This window comes from Adiantum capillus-veneris, chromosome 4, assembly GCF_014529385.1.
Source record: "Adiantum capillus-veneris isolate H3 chromosome 4, ASM1452938v2, whole genome shotgun sequence".
Classification (NCBI taxonomy): domain Eukaryota; kingdom Viridiplantae; phylum Streptophyta; class Polypodiopsida; order Polypodiales; family Pteridaceae; genus Adiantum; species Adiantum capillus-veneris.
This window is the reverse complement of record NC_140934.1, coordinates 37,173,652-37,185,887: the sequence shown is the minus strand read 5'-3', so window position 1 is coordinate 37,185,887 and position 12,236 is coordinate 37,173,652.

The window sequence follows — 12,236 nt, the reverse complement described above, 5'->3', positions numbered from 1 at the left end:
TCATCTTGATGAGACTAAAGCTTCTCGTAATATCCCCAATCAATGCACTTGGTGGCTATGACAGTTTTGTCAATCATTGGGAGGTCAACAGTTTAAAAAACCAACCTACATGGAGGGGCACATGACTCAACAAAAGGCCATATGATAGATCAGGATTGATCCTACCTATTATCCTCTTAGAAAAAGGAGGACATGAATGTCACTGAAGAAGCATACGAAAAGAATGAGCAACCAGACCTACAAAGAAATGTACTTCAAGCATCCATAATAATGTTCCAGTAGTGTTGGGCATGGCTTGCATAATGCTCATAAAGATAGCACATATCCTGATGATTGATGCACTTGGCTTAACTATCTAGCCGTTCCTCTTGCAACCGAACTGCAAAGAAATATGTGAGGATGTAAATCAAGGAGCTATAAGAATGTTCAAGGAGTGTTGGCAATGGCTTGCATAATGCTCATATAGATTTGCATAGATGCTCATTACATGCATATATGCGATTGCATTTATGATAATTTAGAAAGTCCAAAAGACTGAATTGCCGGTTTCTAGACCAAAATTGACCAATACCCATTTCACACGTTTTCTCTAAACCATCAATCCGGTTAGCCTACTAGGTTAGTGCTTGATAGAAACCATACTTGCATATGGAAGAATTTGTTGTGCAACAAATCTTGATCTACTCTACCTAGCCACAAACTCATGACGAGAGTATCATGGTGGAGATGTCTCTTTTCAATCCCACTCGCTAGACCAATCATACTCAATCAACAATTTACAAACAAAAAAGTACGCATACATTCAAGCATGGAATGCACAAAGAAGCACATGCACATGCACACACTCGATAGAAAGCACATGCAAGAAATGGAGAGATCACCTCTCTCTCTACACATACACAAGCATGCAAATAGTATCGTAAGAAGACTTGCAGTGTGAAAAAGAAAGCACACATTCGCTCAATTGAGAATAGAAGAGAGTAAAAAAGGCCATAAGCTCTTCATTGCCTCAACAAAGATACAACCAAGTTTACTATCTATTGAAGCTTGAGATTGTTGCCAAGGAGAGGAGAGTTCTTTCTTTGAAATTAGTTCAAAAACCCTCTCACATTATAAAGTGATACTTATACTCAAGGCTTCAAACTAGTTTTTCGGGCGGACAATAACTAGTCTAGGCATAAATTGGGAGCCTTACATCACATCTAGCATTGCCTTTGAACTCTTGAGAAATATCATAATAATTATATGCAATGCTCAAGCAATGCCCATAACACCTTTTATCTCCATATTTGCAACTGATAGCTTAAATTAAGACACAAACTTGTATGCTCACTCTATTCTTTATCTTTACTCCAATAAACTACTATATGACTACATTGGACATCTTCAGAGTTGAATTTTGCTAACAAACCACTCTGACTAGTCTTTTAACCTTCTCACAAAATTTCCCGCAACACTCAAAGAATATGTCCACTAGGGCTCCAAGTGATGCAGACTCCATATAGCCATATTAGGCCCCAGTCTTTGCTTTTACCATCACTATCTCCATTTACCATGGTTGATCAAACCCTAATTGGCATGTGTAACCCTTGTATGAGCGTATAGCTCCCCCCGATCTATTGAGTCCGTTCGTGGAAACTACTTTGGATAGGGTCTCCAAGGTGAAGTCTGGAAGACTTGTGGGAATGAACTACCAAGTCATAACTTAATGCTTGAGAGGGCTAGTGATGAAAGTTAGCCACATATGGCTTGATACTGCCTTCTTTAAGATTTATACTCGGGAAAAGAGCATGGAAGAGCATTTGCCTGGTTGAGTAGCAGTGTGGAGCAATTATATGCCCAACTGTAAATTCACAACCATAATGTGGATGGGTGATGAAGTTAGTATGGGAACGAAGTTAGTAGCCACCAACCTTTAGAAATAAATTTCAAAAAATGGTAAGCGGTTACCTTGACCGAAACTCATTCTAGGTTGTCCTTTAGTGGTGGAAATTGCCTATGTGTTTATAGTTAGAATCTTGCCACTGGGTTGAACATCTTCTTCCTAAGGTTTTTTGGTTTATGTACCTCAAAGTGTCATTGAGGCTAACAAGTGAAGCACCCTCGTGTCCAAACTTAATCACAACCAGGAACGGATTTTGCAAGGGACACCCTCTATCATGACTAGGTTATCGCTTCGTTGAGTAGGGTGCCTTGGGAGTATCTTAATATATGACATCGCTTGTCATGATTCGTCCATGTGTTGCCTGATGATGAGACTCTAGTTTTTTAAAATTTGAAAAGAAGGGAAAAAACCCAGTGGGAAAAAATGCCTCATCTTTTTCTTTGGTTGTTGTTGAAGCAAGTGTGGAGAATAGTAAAGTGCATGGGCATGGGTTAAACAATAAAAGCATACCTAATGCATGTGTCTGATTGTTAGACGCCCATCATGCATACTCAAGGATTAGAATGAGATTAGAATGTGGCGCAAAAAAAAAGAGATTAGATGAGTTCTCTATGGACTTTATGTAGCATTTATGGAACACTTCGAAGTGTCATAATAGACTAGCATAAAAGAGTAGCATGAGTCCTAAGAAGGTTTTTACTATCGAGGCTCCTCCACTTTTTCCTCATTGTGCACCAAAAAGTAAGTGTACTTCACCATCACCATGAAAATCTTAGTTTAGACTAGACTTGGATTTTATGCCCAGAAGGCTTAATCACACTTGGATGGATTTATCCTAGTTTTTAAGGCTTGGGCCACAAGAGTATCGTCAAGGTCGTTGGTCGCGGGGCAGGGGATCCTGGCCCTCCATCCCCTGGCGTTTCCTGAGCGGAATCGACTCCACTAGCCGCCCGATTGCTGCCAGATAAGCACACAGAATGTCCTTGTCATGCATTCAATTAAGCTCTGCCAACTCAACTCAAGGAAACATACAGGCTGCTTAACAAGTTAGCGCACATAATGTTTTCCAGTCATTGCCAATGAACGTGAGCCCCATCAGCACTCGTAATAAATCCGTCAACCTCCTTGCAATCATTGCCAATGATTGCACACCGTGTCAGCACCCGTAATTAACCACTGTATCAATGAAAATATGCCAAGTCAGCAACGGGAACTCTCTATGAAGGCGAGTGGGCTCTACCTGACATGTGTGCTCTGACACTGCTGTGCATGCAACCGGTTGAGCTCGTTGACTGTAACTTGCTGCAAACTATACGCGAGCAATGGTAGTTTGTTGGCCCCCCTCCCAGCGACCTTGACGGCCGGGAATGGTCATTTACTGACCATTCCCATAATATTGACTCCCACCATGGCTCCCGGCCTCCGCCGGTCACCATGGGGCCGTCAATATTATGGGGAATGGTCAGTAAATGACCATTCCCTACCCCATCAAATCCTTTTCCATATACTTGAGCCCAAGGGATAGTGGAAAAGCCCCTGTAGCCCTTAGGTCAAAGAGTTTTGGGTAGTTAAAAGTCAAAGCTATGTCCAAAACATTAACTAAATCCTCCCAAACCTACCCAAAAAAGCGATTTTATGCACCCCTAATTTTGTTGCAATGCTTGACCCGTTAAAGGATACTTTTTTGAAAATCTGTCTTAATCGTAAGTTTAAGTGAAGTTTACAATAGTTCTTCCATGATGTTGTCGGGTGGCTTGTGCAATTCAATTGGATTTAAAAAAAATGGCTCTTGATCCAAATGGAAGACGATCAACTACAGGTTACACTTTTTCATTTGGCTCCAGGGCGATTTCATGGAGCAGTAAGAAGCAGCCTACCATTGCCTTATCATCCATAGAGGCCAAGTATGAGAGTCAATGTGGTTATGAAGACTACTTCGTGAGATTGGCTTGCCCCGCAGCACATGACCATGATCTACTTTGAAAACCAAAGTTGTATAGCCATTGTGAGGAACACGGCTTTTCATGCCTAGACCAAGCATATAGAAATAGAATACCAGTTTGTTCGTGAGAAGGCCATGGATGGCTCTATTCGACTAGAGTATTGTCCTGCGTCAGCTAACCCTGCTGATATCTTCACCAAACCTCTATCACATGCAGAATTATCCTTTCATGTTGGCTCTCTTGGATTGGTTTTCCGTCTAGGACTTGGGAGGGGGTGTTAGAGTTACACTTTCATGTCCGTTGGTGGCTTCAATATCTCCTAGGTGTAGATTAGAGAGGGAGGGCTACTTTGTGGCTTTGGCTGGTTGTACCTAAGGTAGACATACCTTTTGGACCATGACAAACGCGTGTTGTGCCCACCATGTCAAATTTCCTTTATATGCCCAATCAAGGGATAGATTTGGTCCGTTGGGCTAGTTTATGATGTGGCATGTTTACGAGTCACCTATCTAATTATTGGGTGCAATTTGTTGGATACTGAATAGGAAAACTTAGAGGACTCAATACATGGACCCCCCCTTGTATTATATCATTCAGTCATTGCAAAGTATTACCATTGTTTTGGGTTTATACTACTCTCTAACATTTTCTCTTATCTCTTATCTCTTCACTCTCTCTCTCTCTCTCTCTCTCTCTCTCTCTCTCTCTCTCGCGTTTATGCATCTCACTTCCCTCCTCTAGCCCTTCACTCTCTGCCCTCCCCCTTTCGCTTCCCCTTTGCATTGCATTGCAGGTGTTGCACTTGAGGCGTGCGCAATGGGTCGACACACAGACGACATTGCTTGCAGGTGTTGCGCTGGTGGCTTGTTCGATGGGCAATCGCACACAGAGGAGATTTGCTCGCGGTATCAGATTTGATTCACCTTTTCCGTTGCACATTTGAGAGTGAGAAAAATGACAAAAATTATGTTTTTCAAGTTCTGAGTGATGCCAAAGTCAGCTTGTTACTACTACTTAGTGTTCACAATGAGAGAGACCTTAAAGATCTAGCCGACGAGGAGTTGAACTCAAGACCTGTTCTTCAAGAGAGAGAACGCCTATCGACTAGTTCAAAACTTGTGTGATTCTAATTGGCTACACTTTTGGGTAGTCATACTTGGATATAAATGTTTAATACTTGTATTGGTCTTTCAAGTATGTGCAATGGCAGAGAGTTTCATTTCACTGGCACAAAACTCAAAAGGGGCTTCTATGCAAGTTTGGTATGCTAGTATTGAAGAATCTACTAACATAATATGGCGGAAGGGGGAGCCCTTTACACGTGTCGCAATCTGCGACCTGAAGGCTAAAGTCCAAAATTAAAAGAAGCCCCTTTGCACGCGAAAGAGAGAGAGAGAGGGGGGGAGAGCGAGAGGCCGCCGAAGGCAGCCGGCCGTACTAGTGGCATCCTTGCTATGGATTGTAGCATTTGTGCATTGGCATTGCATTAAGTCGACTTGTACATCAATTAGAGACTCTATAATTGAGTGAGGATCTATATGAGAATGTGTATAAAATGCAAAACATAGTAGCCTTGTTACAAAGGAACAAAAGTAAGCAATGCAAAACATAGTAGAGACTCTATAATTGAGTGAGGATCTACATGAGAATGTGTCAGCAATGCAAAACATAGTAGCCTTGTTACAAAACGAAAGTAAGCGAGTAGAGACTCTATAATTGAGTGAGGATCTACATGAGAATGTGTCAGCAATGCAAAACATAGTAGCCTTGTTACAAAACGAAAGTAAGCGACTAGAGACTATAATTGAGTGAGGATCTACATGAGCATGTGTCAGCAATGCAAAACATAGTAGCCTTGTTACACGAGAATATGTAAGCAATGCAAAACATAGTAGCCTTGTTACAAAAGAACAAAATAAAGGTCATCCATTCAAAGTGTCGCCATTTGCTTGGTATGAGAAGATACTTGAGTCATGGTCTTTGTAAGAGTCTCAGCCATTCTTTCTGTATGTGGATGACATGTTTCTTACAGGGAAAAAAGAAATGCATATTACTATTGCATGTTTCATATGCAAGATCTCATGTCTGCATGTACATGAGCATTAACATTAAAAATGTGGAAATATATTTTTTTGAGAGATAGTTGCAATGTAGTTATCTAATAATATAGGTCATTTTATGTAAATTTTATGTGTATCATTTATTTTGCACCTCCGAGATGAGCATGTGAATGCATCACAACTAGGATCAAGCACGTAAGTGCGTTTTCCTGCCACTTAAAGAATTTTATGAATTTGAGAGGGGGGATCAGTGAGTAGGATTTGCGAAGGAGCTTTGATGCAAAGCAACATTTTATGAGCACCAGGTATGGCAAGTAGAGACTTCTCCAAATGTTTCATAAGGGAATCCCCCACTCTCCAAGAAGAAGTTCTTCAATAGTGAAGGGGTTCATAGCATATTGGACTTTGGCTAGATAGGGAAACAAATGGGTGTGTTGTAAAAACTCTACTGCAGAAGAGCATCTTGGGCATATGCCATTCCAAATGCTAAACCTTCTAGCTTTTCCCCTTTTCCACTGCCCTCGATGAAGAATGAGCATTAGTAGGGATACTACATTTAATTTCTATGGGATATGTCCATAGGCATTTCATCCTCTAGTTCCACTTCTTGAGACTCCATAAAAAATTTCCATTTCTTGTTGTCTTTGACCAGAATGCCAATTCATGAGTTATAATAGGAGAATTTCTCATAGATTGAGTCTGCTATGTTTTCGAGCAGTCAGCAGAGGGGCACGAAAGCAGAGCTCGCGGCAAAGAGGAAAGGGGAAAGCGAAGCTGAAGGGGGATTTTGCATGTCCCGGGACATGAACCCGTACGAAGCTCAAAGCTTCTTCATTACCCACTCCCTCCCCTCGAGCCTCTACATATTGAGCAGACACATGTTGGAGGTTTTTTGAGGGGGAGATTGATGAAATTTTCAATATGGAAACCAAGAAGAGACATTCTGCATTTGATAATGCTTATAGTAAATAAGTCTAGCGTAAGTATAAGGAATCCATAAGCTAATTACAAAAGGATCTACAACAATGTTGTCCTCCTATCTAGTCTCTGCCTAGTAATATAAATATGGTGTAGGAAGGGTCCCTAAATGACTTTTCTAAGTAATTCTACGTTTGCATGGCGAGCGGTGGGGAGGTTGTAGAGCCTCAGCTTTAAGTGCCACGGGGTCCCAACCATGGGATCAACGGCTCTTTCGCAAAATCAAGGGCGCTCTCTTCCGTCGACGAGTAAAAACTAAACTCGGGGTCCCAAAAGGGTTGGTCTAACGGTAAGGCTTTGGTCGAATCCCCGTTGAGTCACACTCTAGAGGGACACCTTGGGCTCACCTGGTGTTCACGTTGCTAGGGCTCTTGCCCTTGAACACTCGAGTGCATCCTCCTCTTGGGGTGGGTCACCCGAGGAGGAGGTTCCTAGCTGGTTGCTACGAGTTCTCTCTGTCATTCCCAACATGCGGTGCATCAATTAGGTGGCCATGGTGATGCCTATGCGTGGCCCTTGCCCGACCATGTAACTTGGCTAATATTTGGAAGGGATAAGCACCTCCCCCTGTGGGCCCTTTGGTGTGTCGAAAAAAATACTAAACTCAAGATCTCGAGTTTAGTTTTTATGGTGGGGTCCACAAAAACTAAACTCGAGATTCTGAGTTTAGTTTTTATGTCAAGATCCCAATTTTACCTTCAAATTGATGTGGAATCACATCTATTTCAACCAAGCGCACGCGGGCATGTTCGTCAAGGCGTCTGCTCCTCAAGCTAGTGGTGAGGGTTCAAAACCCCGCTGGGGAAACAAGGCCGTCCCGAGATGACTTGATCCCATGGTTGGGGACCCCGTGGCACTTAAAGTTCTCGAGGGAACAATATTACCGAACAAGGTCACTAAGGGACCTTTCTTGCCTGTAAAGGTTTGGGGGAGGGGGATAATACGCACGTGAAAATTGGCAAGTACATGTGTACATGTGACAGTTAGCGAGGTGATGGGTGTTGGACGGGAGCGACTCACACACCCATGAAGTGCATGCAAACACTACCTAGATCAACATAATGTCAATCGAGGACACAGATGACACGATAGGCACACGGAAGAAATCTCTTTAGCTTGTCAGGCTGAGACCATCCTACACATACAACACTCTGGAAGGCCAACTAAACCACAATCAAGAACCTGACTGCTCTCAACTACACCACCTAGCCACATACACACATACGGAAGATAACTCACCTAATCATGCCAGTTTCGTAGGAAACTTAAGGAACACTATCCCCTTACTAGGATACACCTGTCCCTAAGCTTCTACACTCAAAACCCTCACTCTAAACCCGTCTGCGGAAAACGCGTAAGATGATAGAGCAGAATTTTGAAAGTGCCCGAAACTGAAATTTATGAGTACCTATGCGTAGCTTATGTCGCCACGATTCTATAGACTACTAGCAGGCAGAAAACAGACATCGTTTGATACACTTACGGCCACAAATAGCTCGTAGATGCGTCGGCGTGTGCGCTTCGTCTCACGTGGAATGCTTGGCGTTGTCGCGTAGCTCTCCTCGAGCCTACAACAATGGTGCAGTCGGATCTCCAATGTGTTGAGCGAGCCGGACGTAGCGAGAGGATAAAGCTCACGCTCACTCTCTTTCTCTCTCACACACAGTAGACGGCAGCGCTAAGTTTTGATTATGATAAAAGTCCTCTTTACAAAATGACCTAGGTACCTTATATACTAAGGCTACCTTAGGTTTAACCAAAAATGGGGTTGAAAGGGTCAAATGGCTTTGTATTTACAATCTGGAAGTGCCATTGTACCCCGGCTTCTAAAACTAGAATAACTACTCATTACAAATGACATTTATAGCCATAATCCGCAGCATTTCATAACTCGCAAAAGATAAGACTTTGGTACGAAACTTGAGTTATGTTGTGTTGTTGGCCCAACGGTCAACATTCCCCCCTTCCGCGTTCATGTCGTCCCCGACATGACCTGATTGTCGATGGCGATGTGGTCTTTGCTGTCGTTTTGTTGTTGTAAAGAAAGTATAGACTATAGCCTTTGCAGTAGCTTGTCTTGTTCGTCCAATCCTATGTACATAGTCTTCACATGATTCAGGAAAATCATAATTGATGACGAACTTTATGTCTTTCACATCCACGCTCCGAGCTGCAGCAGCTGTTTCTGTCATTATACGTCTACTGCCAGATCTATGTCGTTTAACTTGACTCTTATCATCATGGATAGAGAAAGCTCCATCCATCATTTGCTCCAGCAAATCTGTGAATTCGGAGTATTTGTGATTCTCAGAAACAACTTCTACAATCTGTAGAATTGAGTGATTAGCTTTCTAATCTTGTGAGCCAATGACAACTTTGTAAGGATTTTGTAGAAATTGTATGGCTAAACCCTTAACTTCTTTAGGCCAAGTTGCACTCCAATGCAAAGTCTGTCTGTCAGGCCAATCCCAGACTTAATTATTCTAATTTGAGGTTCAAAACCCTCCCGAGCATTCGATGCACATTATCAACGACAAGCTTTTGAGATCCTCTGATTACCCTTATGTCTTCTCTTTGTCATTGAAGACTTCTTTGTTCTTGAGTTATGTTGTGTTGTTGACCGAGCGGTCAACACTTTGTTGTTGTTTTGGCTTCATCTGTTGCACTGCTTGTATCTTTGTCGAACCACAACAAGAACTATGATCCAATAGAGCGGACATCTATCATCATAACCATTCATCTTTTGAGATCCTCTGATTACTTTTATGTCTGCTCTTCTTCATTGGGGACTTCTTTGTTCCTGTGCAATCTTGTTGTTAGTGTTGTCTGTAGCTTTGTCATCGTAGGCCATTCTTCGACTCGCCATTGAGGAGAAGTATGCTATGATCTGAAATTGGTGCTCCAATTCAATTTTCAATTGATTTGAGTAGCATTTCCTTATTGTTGATGTAGAAGGAATATGTACAAGAGGATGGTGATAGGTGTCTTTAGATTAGGGTCTAAAACCTGGATGACCAAAAGGAAAAAAACCCGGTGGGAAAAAAAATGCCTTTCGTACGCTCTTATTGGAGTTGAGCAGTTGAACGTGAAGTACATGTTCATGAAAGGTGAGTGCTTGGGTGAAACACAGAAAGAGTGCTTGATGCAAGTGCCATTTATGGGACACTCTATATGCATATGAGAAATTTTGTCAACAAAAGCATGCAATGTGAAAGAAGGAGATGATGGGTGTTTTGAGGAATAAATGTAGCACATGTGACATCAAAGATGTCTCAATAGCTTCCACCTTTCCAAGAAGGGTTTTCGATGTAGAAGTTTCTCCACTCGTATCTCACTGTGCTCAGTACGTGAGTGTCTTTTGGACCTTCTCCTCCACTTCACCAGACTTAAGTACTTAGACTGCGACTCTTTTGCTCACCTATACCAGCATGAGCGACACAACGTAAATATGCTCAACTCTTCCAGCTTGAGCAGTACCTAGAATAGCTAAGATGCTTAGACTACAGAGAATATTACTCGAAGCTTTGGAACTAACACCTCACTCATTTTGTGGCTTAGCTACTCGACTCTGACTTGTATGACTTGTCGGTTGCATGTTGACACTGCTTTGTGACAAGTTCTTCGGCTGTTGTAGTGACTGCTGAGACATACTTCGTGAATTTTCATCGTTTTCCTGTACCTTCTTCTCTTTGTAGTGCTCAGGCCTCTCGTCAGTCTTTTCTTCATGTGGATTATGGATTTTTTATTTTTTCTTAATAATAAACAAAGAAAATCTTTAAAAAAACTTAACCAAAGAAAAATCATTCAAATAGAAATCTAAATGCTATGTACACTATACACATGTCCCTAGGGGCTCATATATGGATTTTGTCCCCATACTCCTCCGTGAAACTACTATGAGGGCATATACTCTAAATTTCGTCAAAAAATTATCAGAATAAAACGCAAAAATTCAATGTCTCTCGCAAAACATTGCCCTCTAAGAGTCATAATGTTAGGTCCGCATTCAGAATGCCTCCCCCATTCCTATTTAGAGTCATCCTTTACGACAGGGTATCGCAAAGGGTATGTGTTGTGCTTGGGCAATTAAAAGTTGTGCCTATGCAGGCCTTGTAATGTAGCCCTATTATGCATACACAGTCAATGAATGGAAAAGATTTATGTTGTGCAAGATGTGGGTATAAGCAATTTGCTTATTGGCATTTGTTGGTGAGGCTTCCTATTTTAAGCAATGTAATGGTCTTTGAAGCTCCTGTATCGTTGCTTGATTGAAGCGACTTGCTCTCTTCTAACTGTATTGTAATCGTAGGAAGAATTGTAAGAATTCAAGCGGAGATGCACTGACAGCAGTTTTGTTGTTCTTCTTTGGGACCCATTTCTTTGAGTTTATTGGTTGTTTTGTTTCTGGCTCTTGTTTGGGAACCCCTACTTGCCCGTGCTTCGTTTGTGTTTGAAGAGACTTCTTTGGGATCCACCTTTTTGTTGTGTGAGTCAACAGTGGTCTTTACTTCAGCCCTTGTATGCTTGGTTGGGGGACGGGATTTAGGCTTTGAAAGTTGATATTGTGGTTGTTTTGGAATCCAAATGAATTCCTAATTTTTTTGTGCTTGAATCAACTTCGTTGGAGCCCAAACCTGAGTTGTGAAAGCTTGCAATTTTGTGATATTCTTACCCGTTCCTGCACGCTTTCCTTGTTTTTGTTTTGGTGTTGGATCTTGTGATTTGTCATTAGAGATCTTTGTCTTCTTGATCCATATCTGTTTTTGGCCGATCTGGCTTTTTGGTATCCAAATTTGTCGAGCTTTTTGGCTTTGACTTATTGTCCTGTTCTTTTGACCTGTCATGGTTGTTGTTGAAGGGGTTGGTGATAGTGATGGCCTGAGTTGATGATAGGGGATGTTGTAAGATTCATCACTATCGCTACTATCCTCAACAAGGTTGACTTCTTGTACTTTCCCTTGATTTTTTGGCTGGTAGTGGAAAGTTACTATCTGTTTGCTCGTTGGTGGTAGTTTCTTGGAGGACTTTTCTAGCCCATTGATTAGAGAATTGTTATCTCGTTTCTCTGGTCGTATTCCTCCTAGCTGAGTCTTTGCATCCTTATTAGGAGCCATGTATGAGGATGCTTGTGGTGGCTGTGTCTTCACCGAGGACTTTGGAATCCACTTTTGATGCACGTTATTCGTGTAGTCATGACATTGATTCCCGGGTCGTTGATCTTCTTGAAGCTCGAAGTGTTCTACAGAGTCATAGAACTCGTCGTCTTCTTCATCTTTTGATTCTCCACATTTCTTTGTTTGCTCCTTATTTCGAGAGCTTGTTGATGTCTGGTTCTCTTCGTTTTCCTGGATTACACTCACTGCAAAATAA